General features: G+C 36.6%; 1 long non-coding RNA gene across 3 annotated transcripts; it reads left to right on the forward strand.

Moving 5' to 3' along the window:
* Positions 1-17,735: 17,735 nt before the first annotated feature.
* Positions 17,736-19,500, forward strand: LOC136249325 (uncharacterized). 3 transcript variants are annotated; one of them, XR_010698156.1, is made up of 10 exons: positions 17,736-18,011; positions 18,160-18,203; positions 18,254-18,428; positions 18,483-18,522; positions 18,574-18,758; positions 18,798-18,938; positions 18,989-19,069; positions 19,121-19,210; positions 19,264-19,324; positions 19,376-19,500. It is a non-coding gene; the product is annotated as an uncharacterized lncRNA (long non-coding RNA). The 3 variants fall into 3 exon arrangements; XR_010698157.1 differs by having other exon boundaries at positions 18,483-18,518; positions 18,808-18,938; XR_010698155.1 differs by having other exon boundaries at positions 17,737-18,011; positions 18,483-18,518.
* Positions 19,501-21,577: the final 2,077 nt, after the last annotated feature.

A 21,577-nucleotide genomic window follows, 5' to 3' on the forward strand; every position in this document is an offset into this window, starting at 1 on the left:
TACACTGTAAGGTATGTACTGTATATTATACTACTGCTTATGAAATTTCAGAAGATTGTAATGTGCAAATCACACAAGTTACAAAGAAGCCTTACATTCTACTAAAAATTGCTAATCCAAAAATGAAGTACTGTTGAAGGCCACTATAAAGATGGGCTTTATACTCTGAGACATAACAATGATTGTAACTATATCATTTTAGTTTTGCACATAACTAATCGTGACAACAACACATCAGTTATCAGCATGTTTGAGTCTTACTATATAGGGCTTGCAGAAGGAAACAGTCTCATGCAGGTACTGTATTTATGTAATTGGGTGAAAAGAGTGCCTTTGTGCCATTTTGTCACAACTAACAAATCCCTTAATCCTCAACAACAGCCAATGTTCAATATAATGGACACAAACACATCGACTTGTATTAACTCCCATAACTTTGTATATAGGCACTAACATTAATAAGGATTCAAAAAGCAATAATTACAGATAAAGCTTAATACAGTAAGTCTTAATTATAGTCTACAATCTCTAGCCCACTGTTGCCATATGTTACTTTTGGATAACTGATCAAGTTGAAATTATATTCCACAGCTATCTATACACATCACTAGCCCATTTTAGTAACTATTTAACACTAAAGTAATTATCACAAGTAACGATACTTACAAGCTGGGTTCATCCAGTATTAATATCAATCATCATGATGTAAATAACACAACAATAAATACATAGTAAACACTAAAACAATCAATGTATGGTGTAACAATGCATACACTGTAAGGTATATGTACTGTATATTATACTACTGTTTATCAGAAATTTCAGAAGATTATAATGTACAAATCACACAAGTTACAATGAAGCCTTACATTCTACTAAAAATTCCTAATCCAAAAATGAAGTACTGTTGAAGGCCAATATAAAGATGGGCTTTATACTCTGAGACATAACAATGATTGTAACTATATCATTTTAGTTTTGCACATAACTAATCGTGACAACAACACATCAGTTATCAGCATGTTTGAGTCTTACTATATAGGGCTTGCAGAAGGAAACAGTCTCATGCAGGTACTGTATTTATGTAATTCGGTGAAAAGAGTGCCTTTGTGCCATTTTGTCACAACTAACAAATCCCTTAATCCTCAACAACAGCCAATGTTCAATATAATGGACACAAACACATCGACTTGTATTAACTCCCATAACTTTGTATATAGGCACTAACATTAATAAGGATTCAAAAAGCAATAATTACAGATAAAGCTTAATACAGTAAGTCTTAATTATAGTCTACAATCTCTAGCCCACTGTTGCCATATGTTACTTCAGTTTGGATAACTGATCAAGTTGAAATTATATTCCACAGCTATCTATACACATCACTAGCCCATTTTAGTAACTATTTAACACTAAAGTAATTATCACAAGTAACGATACTTACAAGCTGGGTTCATCCAGTATTAATATCAATCATCATGATGTAAACAACACAACAATAAATACATAGTTAAAATCAATGTATAGTGTAACAATACATACACCGCAAGGTATGTACTGTATATTATACTACTGCTTATGAAATTTCAGAAGATTGTAATGTGCAAATCACACAAGCTACAAAGAAGCCTTACATTCTACTAACATTTGCTAATCCAAAAATGAAGTACTGTTGAAGGCCAATATAAAGATGGGCTTTATACTCTGAGACATAACAATGATTGTAACTATATCATTTTAGTTTTGCACATAACTAATCGTGACAACAACACATCAGTTATCAGCATGTTTGAGTCTTACTATATAGGGCTTGCAGAAGGAAACAGTCTCATGCAGGTACTGTATTTATGTAATTCAGTGAAAAGAGTGCCTTTGTGCCATTTTGTCACAACTAACAAATCCCTTAATCCTCAACAACAGCCAATGTTCAATATAATGGACACAAACACATCGACTTGTATTAACTCCCATAACTTTGTATATAGGCACTAACATTAATAAGGATTCAAAAAGCAATAATTACAGATAAAGCTTAATACAGTAAGTCTTAATTATAGTCTACAATCTCTAGCCCACTGTTGCCATATGTTACTTCAGTTTGGATAACTGATCAAGTTGAAATTATATTCCACAGCTATCTATACACATCACTAGCCCATTTTAGTAACTATTTAACACTAAAGTAATTATCACAAGTAACGATACTTACAAGCTGGGTTCATCCAGTATTAATATCAATCATCATGATGTAAACAACACAACAATAAATACATAGTTAAAATCAATGTATAGTGTAACAATACATACACCGCAAGGTATGTACTGTATATTATACTACTGCTTATGAAATTTCAGAAGATTGTAATGTGCAAATCACACAAGCTACAAAGAAGCCTTACATTCTACTAACATTTGCTAATCCAAAAATGAAGTACTGTTGAAGGCCAATATAAAGATGGGCTTTATACTCTGAGACATAACAATGATTGTAACTATATCATTTTAGTTTTGCACATAACTAATCGTGACAACAACACATCAGTTATCAGCATGTTTGAGTCTTACTATATAGGGCTTGCAGAAGGAAACAGTCTCATGCAGGTACTGTATTTATGTAATTCGGTGAAAAGAGTGCCTTTGTACCATTTTGTCACAACTAACAAATCCCTTAATCCTCAACAACAGCCAATGTTCAATATAATGGACACAAACACATCGACTTGTATTAACTCCCATAACTTTGTATATAGGCACTAACATTAATAAGGATTCAAAAAGCAGTAATTACAGATAAAGCTTAATACAGTAAGTCTTAATTATAGTCTACAATCTCTAGCCCACTGTTGCCATATGTTACTTTTGGATAACTGATCAAGTTGAAATTATATTCCACAGCTATCTATACACATCACTAGCCCATTTTAGTAACTATTTAACACTAAAGTAATTATCACAAGTAATGATACTTACCAACTGGGTTCATCCAGTATTAATATCAATCATCATGATGTAAATAACACAACAATAAATACATAGTAAACACTAAAACAATCAATGTATGTTGTAACAATGCATACACTGTAAGGTATATGTACTGTATATTATACTACTGTTTATCAGAAATTTCAGAAGATTATAATGTACAAATCACACAAGTTACAAAGAAGCCTTACATTCTACTAAAAATTCCTAATCCAAAAATGAAGTACTGTTGAAGGCCAATATAAAGATGGGCTTTATACTCTGAGACATAACAATGATTGTAACTGTATCATTTTAGTTTTGCACATAACTAATCGTGACAACAACACATCAGTTATCAGCATGTTTGAGTCTTACTATATAGGGCTTGCAGAAGGAAACAGTCTCATGCAGGTACTGTATTTATGTAATTCGGTGAAAAGAGTGCCTTTGTGCCATTTTGTCACAACTAACAAATCCCTTAATCCTCAACAACAGCCAATGTTCAATATAATGGACACAAACACATCGACTTGTATTAACTCCCATAACTTTGTATATAGGCACTAACATTAATAAGGATTCAAAAAGCAATAATTACAGATAAAGCTTAATACAGTAAGTCTTAATTATAGTCTACAATCTCTAGCCCACTGTTGCCATATGTTACTTTTGGATAACTGATCAAGTTGAAATTATATTCCACAGCTATCTATACACATCACTAGCCCATTTTAGTTACTATTTAACACTAAAGTAATTATCACAAGTAACGATACTTACAAGCTGGGTTCATCCAGTATTAATATCAATCATCATGATGTAAACAACACAACAATAAATACATAGTAAAAATCAATGTATAGTGTAACAATACATACACCGCAAGGTATGTACTGTATATTATACTACTGCTTATGAAATTTCAGAAGATTGTAATGTGCAAATCACACAAGCTACAAAGAAGCCTTACATTCTACTAAAATTTGCTAATCCAAAAATGAAGTACTGTTGAAGGCCACTATAAAGATGGGCTTTATACTCTGAGACATAACAATGATTGTAACTATATCATTTTAGTTTTGCACATAACTAATCGTGACAACAACACATCAGTTATCAGCATGTTTGAGTCTTACTATATAGGGCTTGCAGAAGGAAACAGTCTCATGCAGGTACTGTATTTATGTAATTCGGTGAAAAGAGTGCCTTTGTGCCATTTTGTCACAACTAACAAATCCCTTAATCCTCAACAACAGCCAATGTTCAATATAATGGACACAAACACATCGACTTGTATTAACTCCCATAACTTTGTATATAGGCACTAACATTAATAAGGATTCAAAAAGCAATAATTACAGATAAAGCTTAATACAGTAAGTCTTAATTATAGTCTACAATCTCTAGCCCACTGTTGCCATATGTTACTTTTGGATAACTGATCAAGTTGAAATTATATTCCACAGCTATCTATACACATCACTAGCCCATTTTAGTAACTATTTAACACTAAAGTAATTATCACAAGTAACGATACTTACAAGCTGGGTTCATCCAGTATTAATATCAATCATCATGATGTAAATAACACAACAATAAATACATAGTAAACACTAAAACAATCAATGTATGGTGTAACAATGCATACACTGTAAGGTATATGTCAGTGGCGGATCCAGGATGGGGCATTTGGGGCAAATGCCCCCCCCCCCCTTCAAGAAATTGCATACAAGATCGAGATACTCTAATAGAGCAGTCAATTACTCTAATAAAGCAGTCATAATGTTCATGAGGCAGTGTAGCTTACCTATGAAGCTACAAATAGAATTTTATTTTACATCACAGACGTGATATAGTTGGTAAGGATAACTAACTATTATTGTTGTGACCTTTTTTTTTTTTTTTTTTTGGTCTTCAACTGGTTTTCAGCAAGTTTTTTTTGGTCTTCAACTGTTTTTCAGAAAGGTGCCCTCCCTCTTTCGAAACTCTGGATCCGCCCCTGTATGTACTGTATATTATACTACTGTTTATCAGAAATTTCAGAAGATTATAATGTACAAATCACACAAGTTACAAAGAAGCCTTACATTCTACTAAAAATTGCTAATCCAAAAATGAAGTACTGTTGAAGACCACTATAAAGATGGGCTTTATACTCTGAGACATAACAATGATTGTAACTATATCATTTTAGTTTTGCACATAACTAATCGTGACAACAACACATCAGTTATCAGCATGTTTGAGTCTTACTATATAGGGCTTGCAGAAGGAAACAGTCTCATGCAGGTACTGTATTTATGTAATTCAGTGAAAAGAGTGCCTTTGTGCCATTTTGTCACAACTAACAAATCCCTTAATCCTCAACAACAGCCAATGTTCAATATAATGGACACAAACACATCGACTTGTATTAACTCCCATAACTTTGTATATAGGCACTAACATTAATAAGGATTCAAAAAGCAATAATTACAGATAAAGCTTAATAAAGTAAGTCTTAATTATAGTATACAATCTCTAGCCCACTGTTGCCATATGTTACTTTTGGATAACTGATCAAGTTGAAATTATATTCCACAGCTATCTATACACATCACTAGCCCATTTTAGTAACTATTTAACACTAAAGTAATTATCACAAGTAATGATACTTACGAGCTGGGTTCATCCAGTATTAATATCAATCATCATGATGCAAATAACACAACAATAAATACATAGTAAAAATCAATGTATAGTGTAACAATGCATACACTGTAAGGTATGTACTGTATATTATACTACTGCTTATGAAATTTCAGAAGATTGTAATGTGCAAATCACACAAGTTACAAAGAAGCCTTACATTCTACTAAAAATTGCTAATCCAAAAATGAAGTACTGTTGAAGGCCACTATAAAGATGGGCTTTATACTCTGAGACATAACAATGATTGTAACTATATCATTTTAGTTTTGCACATAACTAATCGTGACAACAACACATCAGTTATCAGCATGTTTGAGTCTTACTATATAGGGCTTGCAGAAGGAAACAGTCTCATGCAGGTACTGTATTTATGTAATTCGGTGAAAAGAGTGCCTTTGTGCCATTTTGTCACAACTAACAAATCCCTTAATCCTCAACAACAGCCAATGTTCAATATAATGGACACAAACACATCGACTTGTATTAACTCCCATAACTTTGTATATAGGCACTAACATTAATAAGGATTCAAAAAGCAATAATTGCAGATAAAGCTTAATACAGTAAGTCTTAATTATAGTCTACAATCTCTAGCCCACTGTTGCCATATGTTACTTTTGGATAACTGATCAAGTTGAAATTATATTCCACAGCTATCTATACACATCACTAGCCCATTTTAGTAACTATTTAACACTAAAGTAATTATCACAAGTAATGATACTTACCAACTGGGTTCATCCAGTATTAATATCAATCATCATGATGTAAATAACACAACAATAAATACATAGTAAACACTAAAACAATCAATGTATGTTGTAACAATGCATACACTGTAAGGTATATGTACTGTATATTATACCAAGAGTACATAATAAAAATAGGGAGGGAGAGTGTCTAACTAGGACACCTTCAGCCAAAATCACTGCGTATTATAGAGCATCCACACATTGGTAGAGCAAAGGCTTTACTTTATTCAACACCTATCAACAGCACTCAACACCTATCAACAGATCTCTATAGTCAGTAAAAGTGTTTATTTGTTCAAAGATCATTGTCTTTTCAATAATATGCAGTGATTTTGTACAGGCTGTATTGGCAGTTAGACACTCTCTCTCCCTATTTTTATTATGTACTCTTGATTATACTACTGTTTATCAGAAATTTCAGAAGATTATAATGTACAAATCACACAAGTTACAAAGAAGCCTTACATTCTACTAAAAATTCCTAATCCAAAAAAGAAGTACTGTTGAAGGCCATTATAAAGATGGGCTTTATACTCTGAGACATAACAATGATTGTAACTATATCATTTTAGTTTTGCACATAACTAATCGTGACAACAACACATCAGTTATCAGCATGTTTGAGTCTTACTATATAGGGCTTGCAGAAGGAAACAGTCTCATGCAGGTACTGTATTTATGTAATTGGGTGAAAAAAGTGCCTTTGTGCCATTTTGTCACAACTAACAAATCCCTTAATCCTCAACAACAGCCAATGTTCAATATAATGGACACAAACACATCGACTTGTATTAACTCCCATAACTTTGTATATAGGCACTAACATTAATAAGGATTCAAAAAGCAATAATTACAGATAAAGCTTAATACAGTAAGTCTTAATTATAGTCTACAATCTCTAGCCCACTGTTGCCATATGTTACTTTTGGATAACTGATCAAGTTGAAATTATATTCCACAGCTATCTATACACATCACTAGCCCATTTTAGTAACTATTTAACACTAAAGTAATTATCACAAGTAATGATACTTACGACCTGGGTCCATCCAGTATTAATATCAATCATCATGATGTAAATAACACAACAATAAATACATAGTAAAAATCAATGTATAGTGTAACAATGCATACACTGTAAGGTATGTACTGTATATTATACTACTGCTTATCAGAAATTTCAGAAGATTTTAATGTGCAAATCACACAAGTTGCAATGAAGCCTTACATTCTACTAAAAATTGCTAATCCAAAAATTAAGTACTGTTTGTGAATCAGAGACCTTACAATTACTTTAATTATGATGTAATGTAATTATGATGTAATTTTGGGCTATAAAAACAGACTTTTTGATTGTAATTGAGCTGCTGTTTGCTGCTGTGAATAAAGATTGTTCTCTGCCTATGTGTGTTAAAAACTGCGATTTAGAGACTATCCCACCAGGGGAACCTTTTACAGTGGAGGTCATACCGAGATCCTGCTACCAAGGAGCTTCTTAGTCAGCAGGACTGAAACTTATCAAGGGGGAGAGGAAAAAAAGGTCATAGAGTTGACAGTGAGGTATACTGTAACTTGTAGAAGAGTAGGATATAAGCAGTTTTAGGAAACACTGTGTAGTCCAAGCATTTTACTGAACAGTATAGTAGAACTGTTAGTGGACAAATGGACTCCTTAACTAGTGTGGTGGAAGGAGAAGCCTTCCCTTTGGGCTCAAAAAGGTTTACAGTGAGACATATGCAGCAGCTGGCAAGTGGCCTTGGCTTGCCTACAGCAGCCACCAAGGGTGACTTGGAGGTAATGATTAATGGGAAACTAGTGGACATGTTTCATGATCCTAAGTGTGTTCAAGTAATTGTTTCAGTGACTGAGCAAGGAGAGGAACTGTCATTGAGGGATATGGATGGAATATTCCTGGTCATTCCACCATTGTCTAGGATGGTAAGTAAGTCACCTACTTCTAGTGAGGGAAACTGGAGTGAGGAAGACATGGACTTAAGTATCGAACTTACTCAGTTACGCCACTTATTACAAGGTTTGGAGGAAGGGAATGTGGCTCTAAAAGTAGAGTTAGAGTCAACCAAGGATGAAGTAGCTCGATTGAAGGCTGACTTCAGTAAGGCCAATGAACATGTATTGGAACTCTGGCAGGAAAACTGTAAGCAGCTGATAGAGTATGACAATGCTGTAACAGAGAGAGACAGAGAGATGCGACTAGTCAGGGAACAGTTGCAAATGAGGGAGCTAGAGCTAGCCAGATTGAAGTTGTCAAACTTGGGGAAGACAGAGCTCTCAAGTGAAGTGACAAAATTAAACATAAAGAGCACTGAGAGCAGTGGTGCATTCAGAGAAGGTTATCAGGAAAGGCCTGATATTTCATGTTCTCACCTTCCCATTTTAAGGGCTTCAACACTGTCAGACCATACTAGAGGTCATGTGTTTGTGCCTACAAGACCAACAACAACAACAGCTGATTTCTCACCTTTGGAACATCTGTCTAAAACAACATCACCTGATATTTTACCTTTACAAGGTGTGATCACAACTAGCAACCCTTTTCAAGGAGACAGAGATCAGTTGTTGTCAACAATGACAAGCACAACTCAACCATTGATGACTAGCCATATACCACCAATAGATCAGAGGCATTCAGGAAGAGCTAATGTGCCAATTAAGTGTCAATCTAGCCAACAGGTAACCAATTTGAGTACATCGTTATCTGATGTCCTTTATGTTAGCAGACCAATAAGTTCTACTGGAATAGCTAGTGGTAGCAAGTTGACTACTGAAAGTCAGGCTTGTGCTCCTCGTCAAGGTAAGGCACCACCGGTAGATCCTTTCACTGCTTAGGATGTGAGGATAACTTTTGACGACTGGCTACTGACCTTAGAGAGGGCATCCAGATGGAATGAATGGACACCTGAAGAGTCCTTAATGCAGCTAGCTGGCTACTTGAGAGGAAGAGCAGCACAAGAATGGAAGCTACTGCAATCAGAAGATAAGAAATCATACCAGGCTGCTACTAAGGCACTGAAGGAAAGGTTAGATCCAGGTAACCAGACCTTAGCAGCTCTTGACTTTCATCATATTTCACAACTACCTGATGAATCTGTTTCAGACTTTATAGGTCAATTAGAGCAAACATTCCAGATTGGGTTCGGCCATGAACGGCTATCCAATGAGACCAGAGAGATGCTTCTTTATGGTCAACTACAAGAAGGGTTACTGTACAGTTTGATGGAGTCACCTACTGTTTCTGGTGCTCGGAATTACAAAGAGTTGTGCTTAGCAACTAAGCGAGAGGAAAGAAGATTAAATGAGCTCAAGAAGAAACAGCAGTACTTAATGAAAGCTGGGAAACCTCAGACCAATTTCCCTACCAAGTCTTATTCACCGTCACAAAATTGGCGTACAACATATAGGAAACCAGGAAATAAGTTAGAGAAGGAGGGGATACAACAGAAGCAGAAACAGCTTAGATGCTACATATGTGATAGCCCAAATCACTTGGCTCGCCAATGTCAGAAATCAAAAACAGAGAGTGCAGGTGGTAAGTTAACACAAACTAAGACTCCTTCTAAGACTACTGGACCAGGTACCAATTATGTGATCAGAGATAATTCTCACAGCAATATTAAGAGTGGTTCCCATTGTGTGCAAGTCAATATAGAGGGTGTTCCTATAACCGGTATTATTGATACTGGATCTGATATCACAATTTTGAAAGGAGATGCATTCTACAGCATAGTTTCAAAGTCTGATCTCAATGTACACAATCTCAAGGCTGCAGAGCAAGTTAAAGCTTGTACTTATGATCAGAAGCCGATATCTTTAGATGGACAATTGAATATGAAGATCAGTTTTGGTGAGAAGGTAATTAATGCTACTGTTTACATCAAGCTAATTGCACCAGATCGGTTATTATTGTCAGAGGAAGTGTGTCACATGTTAGGAATAGTAAGCTACCATCCCAGTGTAAAGTTTGTTGATAAACGTCAGCCGGTTGTTGATGTGAGTTGTGCTATGCAGCCAAAGGGGCCTATATCTTGTAATAGTGGAGCATCAGTGGGTGATCAAAGTAGCAGTGAATTGGCCAATCACCAAGTATCAGCCTTGGATGGAAATAATTCTGATACTACCACTGTTAAGATTGCACTATCAGGTGAGGCTAGCAGACAGTTGGTGGTGATGAACAAGCTTCTCTAAATGTGTCAAGCAAGGGAGTCAAGGTTACTCAGACTGCAGTGGTGAGTTTAATTAGAACTATACGTTTACCTGCATATCACTCAGCAGTTGTACCAGTGAAGGTTAAGGATATAAGAGGATCATCTGTTTTGGTAGAGGCAGATAAATCCCTTGATGATTGTCTACAAGTTGATGACTCATTAGTGATGGTTGATCAAGATGGCTTCTCAACCATTATGGTTTCCAACAACAGAAAATCAACATATCAACTGAAGAGTGGTATGGAGCTTGCAGGTGCAAGTGAGGTGGAGCCAGAGGTGACTGATGGAAAGGATGAATTGTTAGATCAGATAATTTCTTCCGAGGTAGATATTTCCTGCTCATATCAGAGCTCAACTGATGAACATGAGGTAGTTGTAAGGAGAGAGGACCCCAGTAATCATGAGACAGCACAGGGACAACTTTCAGAACAGTTGAAGCTTTGGATGGTAACTCTGTCAAATGACACTGATTGTTCTGTTGAGCACAAACAGTGGCGACAACAACAGCTAAGGAAAACCTTTATTCAACCCAGGAGACAACTGTCAGAGGAAGAATCATTGCAAATTAGTGAGTTACTGGGAAAGTATCATGATATATTTAGTCTAAGTGATGATGAAAGAGGAGAAACAAATTTGATGGAATTTAGCATTGACACTGGAAGTGCAAGCCCAAAGAGACAAGCTGCCAGAAGAATTCCATTTGCAGCTCACCAGGAAATAACCAGCCAACTAGATAAGATGCAAAGAAACAATGTGGTTAAGCCATCAGAAAGTCCTTGGGCGAGTCCTGTTGTATTAGTAAGGAAAAGGGACGGAACACTGAGATTCTGTGTGGATTACAGAGCTTTGAATTCAGTAACAAAGCCTGATCTGTTTCCACTCCCCAGGATAAATGACTTGTTAGATCAACTTGGAAAGTCAAAGTTCTTCAGTACACTTGATCTAAAATCAGGATACTGGCAAATTAGGGTCAGTGCTGATAGCCAGGAGAAAACAGCTTTTATTACTCACCAGGGCTTGTATCAGTTTAGAGTCATGCCATTTGGAGTAACCAATGCCCCAGCTGTATTCCAAAGGTTGATGCAGCGAGTTTTAACTGGATTACAGACTTCATCTGGAAATGATTTTGTATCTGTATACCTGGATGATGTGATAGTATTTTCAGAGACCTTACAAGACCACACTGAACATCTTAGAGCAGTTTTTGACCGAATTAGAAGAGCAGGATTAAAGCTTAATCCAAGTAAATGTAAGATATTGTGTGAAGAAGTGGAGTATCTAGGCCACATTGTAACACCACATGGACTCCAACCAAATAATCGTAATTTGGAGGCTGTAAGGAGTTTTCCACAACCTTATAACTTGAGGCAGTTGCGTCAATTCTTGGGTTTGACATCATATTATCGTAGGTTCATTCCAAGGTATGCCAAGTTGGCACATCCATTGCATGCCCTTACTAGGAAAGGAGCAGTGTTCAATTGGTCAGCAGAATGTGAGATTGCCTTTGATACATTAAGAGACAAATTATCAACATCACCTCTACTTGCTTATCCTAACTTTAATAGGGACTTCACATTAGAAACTGATGCAAGTAAGCTTGGACTGGGAGCAATATTGTCTCAATATCAGGTAGATCAGAAGCTTCATCCAATTGCTTATGCAAGCAGATCTATTTCTAATGCTGAAGCCAACTATGCTGTCACAGACTTGGAAACTCTGGCTGTTGTGTGGGCAGTTACACATTTCAGATATTATCTTTATGGTCACAGTGTTACCATCATTTCTGATCATGCCGCAGTTAAAGCCATTTTAGGAGCACCAAATCTTACTGGAAGACATGCAAGGTGGTGGAGTAAACTTTATGGCAGTGGCATTAAACAGATTGACATAGTTCATAATTCTGGTAAGATGAATCTGCATGCTGACAGTCTTTCTAGACAGCCAGTCATGACTATTCCTTCTGATGAAGATTCCAATACTGAGGTTCAGATAGCACAGATTTCCTGTGAAGCATCAGATACCATTGATACTTTGTTACAAGAAGAGCCTACAGCAACTGATTGCTGTAATGATGAAATTTCTGATGAACAGTTTAAGGATCCTGAACTTCAGCTAATGATTCGTTATCTTAAAGAAGGGGTACTACCAGAAGACACCAAGTTAGCCAAGAAAGTTGTAACTGAATCTGTTATGTATGCCATTGTCAATGATATACTTTATTATGTAGGTCCCAAACAAACGGAGACCTCAAGAGTTGCAGTACCACAGCAAATGCGTCAAAGAATAATGCAGGAATATCATGATGGACGGCTGGCAGGTCATTTCTCAGGTCCTAAGCTTTACAAAACCTTGGTACGAAGCTGGTGGTGGCCACAAATGTATTCTGATGCTTTAGAGTATGCTAACAGTTGCCCTCAATGTGCCATTGTGCAAGGTACAGGGAGACAACAGAAGCCACCACTATATCCGATTTTTACTGAGCGTCCTTTTCAAATAGTCGGGGTAGACATAATGGAATTACCCATTACTTCCAGAGGTAACCGCTATGTGATTGTATTTCAAGATTTGTTTACAAAATGGCCGATGGTTTTCCCCACACCAGACCAAAAAGCAATTCGAATAGCTCAGTTGTTGGTGGAAGAAGTTATACCTACCTTTGGGGTTCCTGAGGCATTGCTATCGGACAGGGGTACTAACCTCTTATCATTTTTGATGAAGGACATTTGTAAGATGTTGGGAATTAGCAAATTGAATACTACTGCAAGTCATCCCCAATGTAATGGAGCAGTTGAGAGGTTCAACAGGACTCTTAAGATGATGCTAAGGAAACAAGCAGCAAGATTTGGATTGCAGTGGGACCAGTACATCAGTGGTGTTTTGTGGGCTTATCGAAACACACCCCACAGTTCAACAGGCGAAAAACCTTCTTTTTTGCTGTTTGGCTTCGATTGTCGGTCACCAACAGAAGCAGCCTTGCTACCAACCAAGTCACCTAAAACTACTGTTAACATCAATGACTACAGAGAGCAAGTAGTCTTGTCCCTTTCATCAGCGAGACGTTTAGCAGAGCAAACTAGTAAAAAAGCTCAAAGACAATACAAGTACCAGTATGACAAGTCAGCAACAACAACTAAGTTCAAGATTGGAGACTGGGTACTAGTTTACTTCTCACAAGAAGAGACTGGAAAGAATAGGAAGTTGTCTCAACCTTGGCACGGACCCTATCGGATAGTATCCCTTAGTGATCCAGATGTTGTAGTGACAAAGATCTATTTTCCTGAAGACCAACAGATTCAGGTACACCAGTCAAAAATTCAACATTGCCCACCATCATTCCCAGTTGGATTCTACTGGTATGGCAATAAAAGAACTAGGCCTGGCAGGCCACCCAAGCATGTCCTCAACCATTTGGCTGCTATACAAGCAGACATGCACAAGTCAACTGAGACAAGTGATTATAATCAATCCTTACAGGCAGAGACACAAGACAGTGTTGAAACATCAGACCATTCAGGATCTAATATGATAGATGATCAACAGACTAATCATCAGGACCAAGATACATGTCCCTACTCCTTGAGAAGCCGGGAGGCTAAAAGAAAATGCTCGGGTCGAGCTCATTCAAAGGGGGGGATGATGTGAATCAGAGACCTTACAATTACTTTAATTATGATGTAATGTAATTATGATGTAATTTTGGGCTATAAAAACAGACTTTTTGATTGTAATTGAGCTGCTGTTTGCTGCTGTGAATAAAGATTGTTCTCTGCCTATGTGTGTTAAAAACTGCGATTTAGAGACTATCCCACCAGGGGAACCTTTTACATGTTGAAGCCCACTATAAAGATGGGCTTTATATTTATATTCTGAGACATAACAATGATTGTAACTATATCATTTTAGTTTTATATATAACTAATGGTGACAACAACACATCATTTATCAGCATGTTTGAGTCTTACTATATAGGGCTTGCAGAAGGAAACAGTCTCATGCAGGTACTGTATTTATGTAATTGGGTGAAAAGAGTGCCTTTGTGCCATTTTGTCACCACTAACAAATCGCTTCACCCTCAACAACACCAATGTTCAATATAACGGACACAAACACATCGACTTGTATTAACTCCCATAACTTTGTATATAGGCACTAACATTAATAAGGATTCAAAAAGCAATTACAGATAAAACTTAATAGAATAATTATAATCTAAAATCTCTAGCTTGGGTTACTTTTGTTTAACTTGTACAGTATAGGATAACTGATAAAGTTGAAATTATATTAAAGTAATATAATAGGAGATAATTATAGTAGTAGTTATAATTATTTTAGTAGTAATTATAGTCTAAAATCTCTAGCCTACCGTTGCCATATGTTACTTTGTCTAACTCGTACAGCATAGGATAACTGATCAAGTTGAAATTATATTCTACAGTTATCTATACACATCACTAGCCAATTATAGTAACTATTTACCACTAAAGTAATTATCACATCACAATAATTTATAGTAATGATACTTACGATCTGGGTTAATCCAGCATTAATATCAATCATCATGATGTAAATAACACAACAATAAATACATAGTAAATACTAAAACAATCAATGCAATGTGCATACATTGTAATGTAGAAACGGTGTATTATACTACTGTTTCAGAATACTATTATCTAATCAAAAACAGCCAAGCTGTAAAAAAAGGTGCGGCCCCCAAAAAGGTCATGGTGAAAAAAGATGTGAAATTCAAGGTGGCGGCCAAGAAATGGCTGTGATGGTAGGTTAATGGTTACATTTTAATAACGACAATTCAGGTGAGCTTTGTAACCATTAACCTACCATCACAGCCATTTCTTGGTCGCCACCTTGGATTTCACATCTTTTTTCAGCATGGCCTTTTTGAGGGCCACACCTTTTTTTACAGCTTGGCTGTTTTTGATTAGATATCACTTCTTTTTGTACTTGTATACTACAAAGCCAGCCTATGGCTGGCTTTGGGGCTTTTTTAACCCATGTATTTTTTTCTTTACCACAGGAAGAAGAAAAGAACTTAAAGAAGATATTTAATCCTTCAATTATTTTTGATTTTATTAGTAATTATACAAATTATATACATATATTTATTACATGCCCATTATTCCCCACAGGATATTTTTTTTGCAGCTGATCTCTCTACTGGATGACTTGAAATGTAGCTGAACTATATACAGGATGGTTTCTTTGTAGCTGAACTCTCTACAAGGTGCCTTCGTCCAGCTGATCTCTCTACGGGGTGATTTGTTTCTAGCTGAACTCTCTACAGGTGATTTGTTTGTAGCTAAACTCTCTACATGGTGGTTTCTTTGTAGTTGAACTCCCTACATGATGGTTTCTTTGTAGCTGAACTCTATACAAGGTAACTTCTTCTCTACAGGGTGATTTGTTGTAGTTGAATTCTCTACAAGGTGGTTTGTTTGAGGCTGAACTCTCTACATGGCGGTTTCTTTGTAGCTGAACTCTCTACAGAGTGATTTGTTTGCAGCTGAACTCTCTACATGATGGTTTCTTTGTAACTGAACACTCTACAAGGTGACTTCTTCTAGCTGATCTTTCTACAGGGTGAATTGTTGTAGCTGAACTATCTACAAGGTAACTTCTTCTAGCTGATCTCTCTACAGGGTGATTTGTTTGTAACTGAACTCTCTGCATGATGGTTTCTTTGTAGCTGAACTCTCTACAAGGTGACTTCTTGTAGCTGATCCCTCTACAGGGGGATTTATTTGTAGCTGAACTCTCTACAAGTGATTTATTTGCAGCTGAACTATTTATGTGGTGGTTTCTTTGTAGCTGAACTCTCTACAAGGTGACCTCGTCTAGCTGATCTCTCTACAGGGTGATTTGTTTCTAGCTAAACTCTCTACAGGTGATTTTTTGCAGCTAAACACTCTACATGATGGTTTCTTTGTAGCTGAACTCTTTATAAGGTGACTTCTTCTAGCTGAACTCTCTACGGGGTAATTTCTTTGTAGCTGAACTCTTTATATGATGGTTTCTTTGTAACTGAACTCTCTACAAGGTAACTTCTTCTAGCTGATCTTTCTACTGGATGATTTCTTTGCAGCTGAACTCTCTACATGGTGGTTTCTTTGTTGCTGAACTCTCTACAAGGTGAATTCTTCTACCTGCTCTCTCTACACGGTAATTTGTTTGTAACTGAACTCTATACAAGTGCGTTTTTGTGGGTGATCTCACTGCAGGTTGATTTGTTTGTAGCTGAACTCACTAAAGGGTGATTTTGCTTGTAGCTGAACTCCTTGCATTGTGTCTAGTTTCTAGCTGATCTCTCTACAGGGTGATTTGTTTGTAGCTGATCTCTCTACAAGTTGATTTGTGTGTAGCTGATCTCTCTGCAGGTTGATTAATTTGTAGCCGATCTCTCTACAAGGTAATTTGTTTGTAGCTGAACTGTCTATAAGGTGATTTATTTGTAGCTGATCTCTCTGCAGGTTGATTTGTTTTAGCTGAACTCTCTACAGGGTGATTTGTTTGTAGCTGATCTCTTTACAAGTTGATTTGTGTGTAGCTGATCTTTCTACAGGTTGATTTGCTTGTAGCTGATCTCTCTACAGGGTAACACTGTGAAAAAAGAGGAATATAATATGGTATATCTAATGGCTTAAACTATACAAATAATCTCAGTATAGCCTTGCATTATACTAACTATCTTATACTTTAGTATAAACCCCATCTTATATTATGGGAAACAGATTATACTTTAGTTTAATACACATTCTTTGTATGGCTTTGTTTACTTAACTAAATGTGATAACTTTTTAGCTTCACCATTATTGTCTCATTTTTAGCTTCACCATCTCATTATCACCATCTCATGTGACTTAAGGTTTTTTTTTACTGTACCAAACAAAGTCATGATGATTTTACAATAAGTAGCTACACTTCTGTTAATCACTATAGCTAGCTAACTATAGCTATAGCTTCAGTTTGTTGTGATAATTTCATATGCATACAGCAAAGCATATAATACCAGTAAAATTAATTATTCAATCTAAGAGCCATACAAATCTAGAGTTTCTTGCACAGTTAGCACAGCTGCAAATGTTCGTAGTAATGCTTGTTTTAAAATTGAAGGGGAGCGCATGCGTATTACTGATGCAATTAAGTCGCCATCTTTGTCGCTATTGTTGTATCAGAGGTTGTAAATGTGAGTGATACGACGGTGTATCTCGCGGAGAGAGTGTACGCGATCGGCGCCATCGTCCAATGAGCCACGATGATAGTTATGGACCACAACTGTACATCCCTGCTGGCTGTAGTGGTGAAGTGGCGCCGCCAAGTGGACAATTCCTTCGATGACAGCAATCAAAAACAGCTCACTAGATGAGTAAGTATTAGACTAAAATGATAGCTTGTACGATAGGTTTAGCCGTATTAAATTGTTTATTGTGTATTGTATGACAATGGCCTGCAAATGATTCAACTTTGGTGTTGCTGTGTACGTATTACATGTTTTATATCCTGTTATATCTCAGCTTATGGCGGATGACGAGTAGACACAGTTCATCAGCCATCAACGGTAAGAGTATGCATGGTCTGCTCTTACGATTTTGTATATTATCTCTTCAGAGGTACAGTTTCTTGTCGAACCTCTTAGTTCTACAGGCTGTCAGTGTACAATATCTACAGTGTTAGTTTCCTTCAATGGCAGCTGCTTCCTTTAAAGAATCTGGTAGTGACCATATGTGGACAGTTTTGTTCTTTTTTCACGGAGTTGTTCAACGTCATCTAATTACTTACAGCTGTAAGTGCATTAAGCCTGATTGTGTTTTTATTCATTTTCTTTTCAATGGGGTAGGAATTACAGACTTGGTGATTCTTATTGCTAACATCTGTAAGTAAGTACACTGAGAGTGTCCGGTATACAGTTTATATTTACCTTCGTTTAGGTTTGTGGAAACTGGTCTCATTTCTTCTGGGAACCGGTCTCATTTCTTCATGTTTTTCACTACTTTTTATCAACAGCTGACGGCTGCTACCTTGTCTGGCACTGTAAATGAGTTGAGTGCTTTCGAGAACCTGTTCTGTCTTGTTTGTCCTTATTTCACTGATCATGCTCGTATTGCTAACAAAAGTAAGTTCACTGAGAGTATGCAAATTATACTTGTTTCAGTTGTACTTAGTGATTACAAGATTCTTGGACTTGGTTATGAGTGTATCAGATGCTTCTTGTGAGCTTACGTAACACGTTAGCCCAACAAAGTCACATACTAAGTGGCTGTTTTATGTCTGGTTAGACTCACTGATAACATCTGTAAGTACACCAAATAATCCAGAATATGAATTATGTTTGCCTCCATTTAGGGTTGTGAGACCTGGTCTTATCAGACTTGTCTTAGATGTACATGGATTGTCGGTCTCAGTTTTAAAAGATTGTTACAAACTGTAAGTATAATGGTTGTTCAGTATACGCATTTTATTTACCATCTTTAATAGAGTTGTGGGACCTAGCCACCATTCTACATGGTATAATACTAGGTTTCCAGACAAGGTCGTGGTTTTATGAGATTCTTATTGTTACAAACTGTAAGTCCAACGATTATCCAGAATACACATTATATTTACCATCTTTGTATTAGAGCTGTGGGACAGTTCTACCAGACGACTAACAGATTGTCACAGAGTTCTACATAGTGACAGGTAATTTGTAATGGAACTTGTGAATTGTATTTACTGCCTTACCTGCTGCAGTTGGATAAAGACTGATAAATGACGAAATTGATTTGATACTGCCATGGCCAAGGAGACATTGATTTACTAGCTGTACCTATTGTGGTTTTAACATATTTACAGAATTAAATTCATTACAAATATAATTATAGAAATTATTTAATTAAGGTAGCCACAGATTATAGGAAAGTAAAAAAGTACAGTAGTATAGTAGCCAATATATGGTTGAAATAGGCTTAGTATAGTCTGATAATACACTGCAGTATACTAGTGATTTAATCTCTAATATATGACTGTCTTAAATGTATTCAATAAGCTTGTTATAGTAAAGTCCTAATCTAATAATATATGCTGTACTATTTCATTCCAATACTAACATAATAAGACTGTTATATACCTTATTATTCTGAGCTTTTTTCACAGTGTAATTTGTTTGTAGCTGAACTCTGTACAAGGTGATTTTTTGTAGGTGATCTCACTGCAGGTTGATTTGTTTGTAGCTGAACTCACTAAAGGGTGATTTGCTTGTAGCTGAACTCCTTACATTGTGTCTAGTTTCTAGCTGATCTCTCTACAGGGTGATTTGTTTGTAGCTAATCTCTCTACAAGTTGATTTGAGTGTAGCTGATCTCTCTGCAGGTTGATTAATTTGTAGCCGATCTCTCTACAAGGTAATTTGTTTGTAGTTGAACTGTCTATAAGGTGATTTGTTTGTAGCTGATCTCTCTGCAGGTTAATTTGTTTTAGTTGAACTCTCTACAGGCTGATTTACTTGTAGCTGAACTCCTTACATTGTGTCTAGTTTCTAGCTGATCTCTCTACAGGGTAGTTTGTTTGTAGCTGAACTCTCTATAAGGTGATTTGTTTGCAGCTGAATTCTCTACATGGTGGTTTCTTTGTTGCTTAACTCTCTACAGGGTGTTTTGCTTGTAGCTGAACTCTCTACAGGGTGATTTGTTTCTAGCTTATGTATCTCTCTACAGGTTGATTTGCGTGTAACTGATCTCTCTACAAGCTGATTTGTTTGTAGCTGATCTCTCTGCAGATTGATTTGTTTTAGCTGAACTCTCTACAGGGTGATTTGTTTGTAGCCGATCTCTCTGCAGGTTGATTTGTTTCTAGATGATCTCTCTACAGGTTGATTTGTTTGTAGCTGAACTCTCTGCAAAGTGTTTTGTTTGTAGTTGATCTCTCTACAAGGTGATTTTTTGTAGCTGACCTCTCTTCAGGGTGATTTGTTTCTAGCTGATATCTCTACAGGGTGATTTTTTGTAGCTGACCTCTCTTCAGTGTGATTTGTTTCTGGCTGATCGCTCTACAGGTTGGTTTGTTTGTAGCTGAACTCTCTACAGGGTGATTTGCTTGTAGCTGAACTCCTTACATTATGTCTAGTTTCTAGCTGATCTCTCTACAGGGTGATTTGTTTGTAGCTGATCTCTCTACAGGTTGATTTGTGTGTAGCTGATCTCACTGCAGGTTGATTTGTTTGTAGCCGATCTCTCTACAGGGTAATTTGTTTGTAGCTGAACTCTCTATAAGGTGATTTGTTTGTAGTTGATCTCTCTGCAGGTTGATTTGTTTTAGCTGAACTCTCTACAGGCTGATTTGTTTGTAGCCGATCTCTCTACAGGGTACTTTGTTTGTAGCTGAACTCTCTACAGGGTGACTTGTGTGTAGCTGATCTCTCTGCAGGTTGATTTGTTTGTAGCCGATCTCTCTACAGGGTAATTTGTTTGTAGCTGATCTCTCTACAGGGTGATTTTTTTGTTGCTGACCTCTCTTCAGGGTGATTTGTTTCTAGCTGATCTCTCTACAGGGTAATTTTTTGTAGCTGACCTCTCTTCAGGGTGATTTGTTTCTAGCTGATTGCTCTACAGGTTGATTTGTTTGTAGATGAACTCTCTACAGGGTAATTTACTTGTAGCTGAACTCCTTACTTTGTGTCTAGTTTGTAGCTGATCTCTCTACAGGGTGATTTGTTTGTAGCTGATCTCTATACAAGTTGATTTGTGTGTAGCTGATCTCTCTGCAGGGTGATTTGTTTGTAGCTGAACTATCTATAAGGTGATTTGTTTGTAGCTGATCTCTCTGCAGGTTGATTTGTTTTAGCTGAACTCTCTACAGGGTGATTTGTTTGTAGCTGAACTCCTTACATTGTGTGTAGTTTCTAGCTGATCTCTCTACAGGGTGATTTGTTTGTAGCTGATCTCTCTACAAGTTGAT

Source organism: Dysidea avara, chromosome 3 (assembly GCF_963678975.1).
Source record: "Dysidea avara chromosome 3, odDysAvar1.4, whole genome shotgun sequence".
Lineage (NCBI taxonomy): Eukaryota > Metazoa > Porifera > Demospongiae > Dictyoceratida > Dysideidae > Dysidea > Dysidea avara.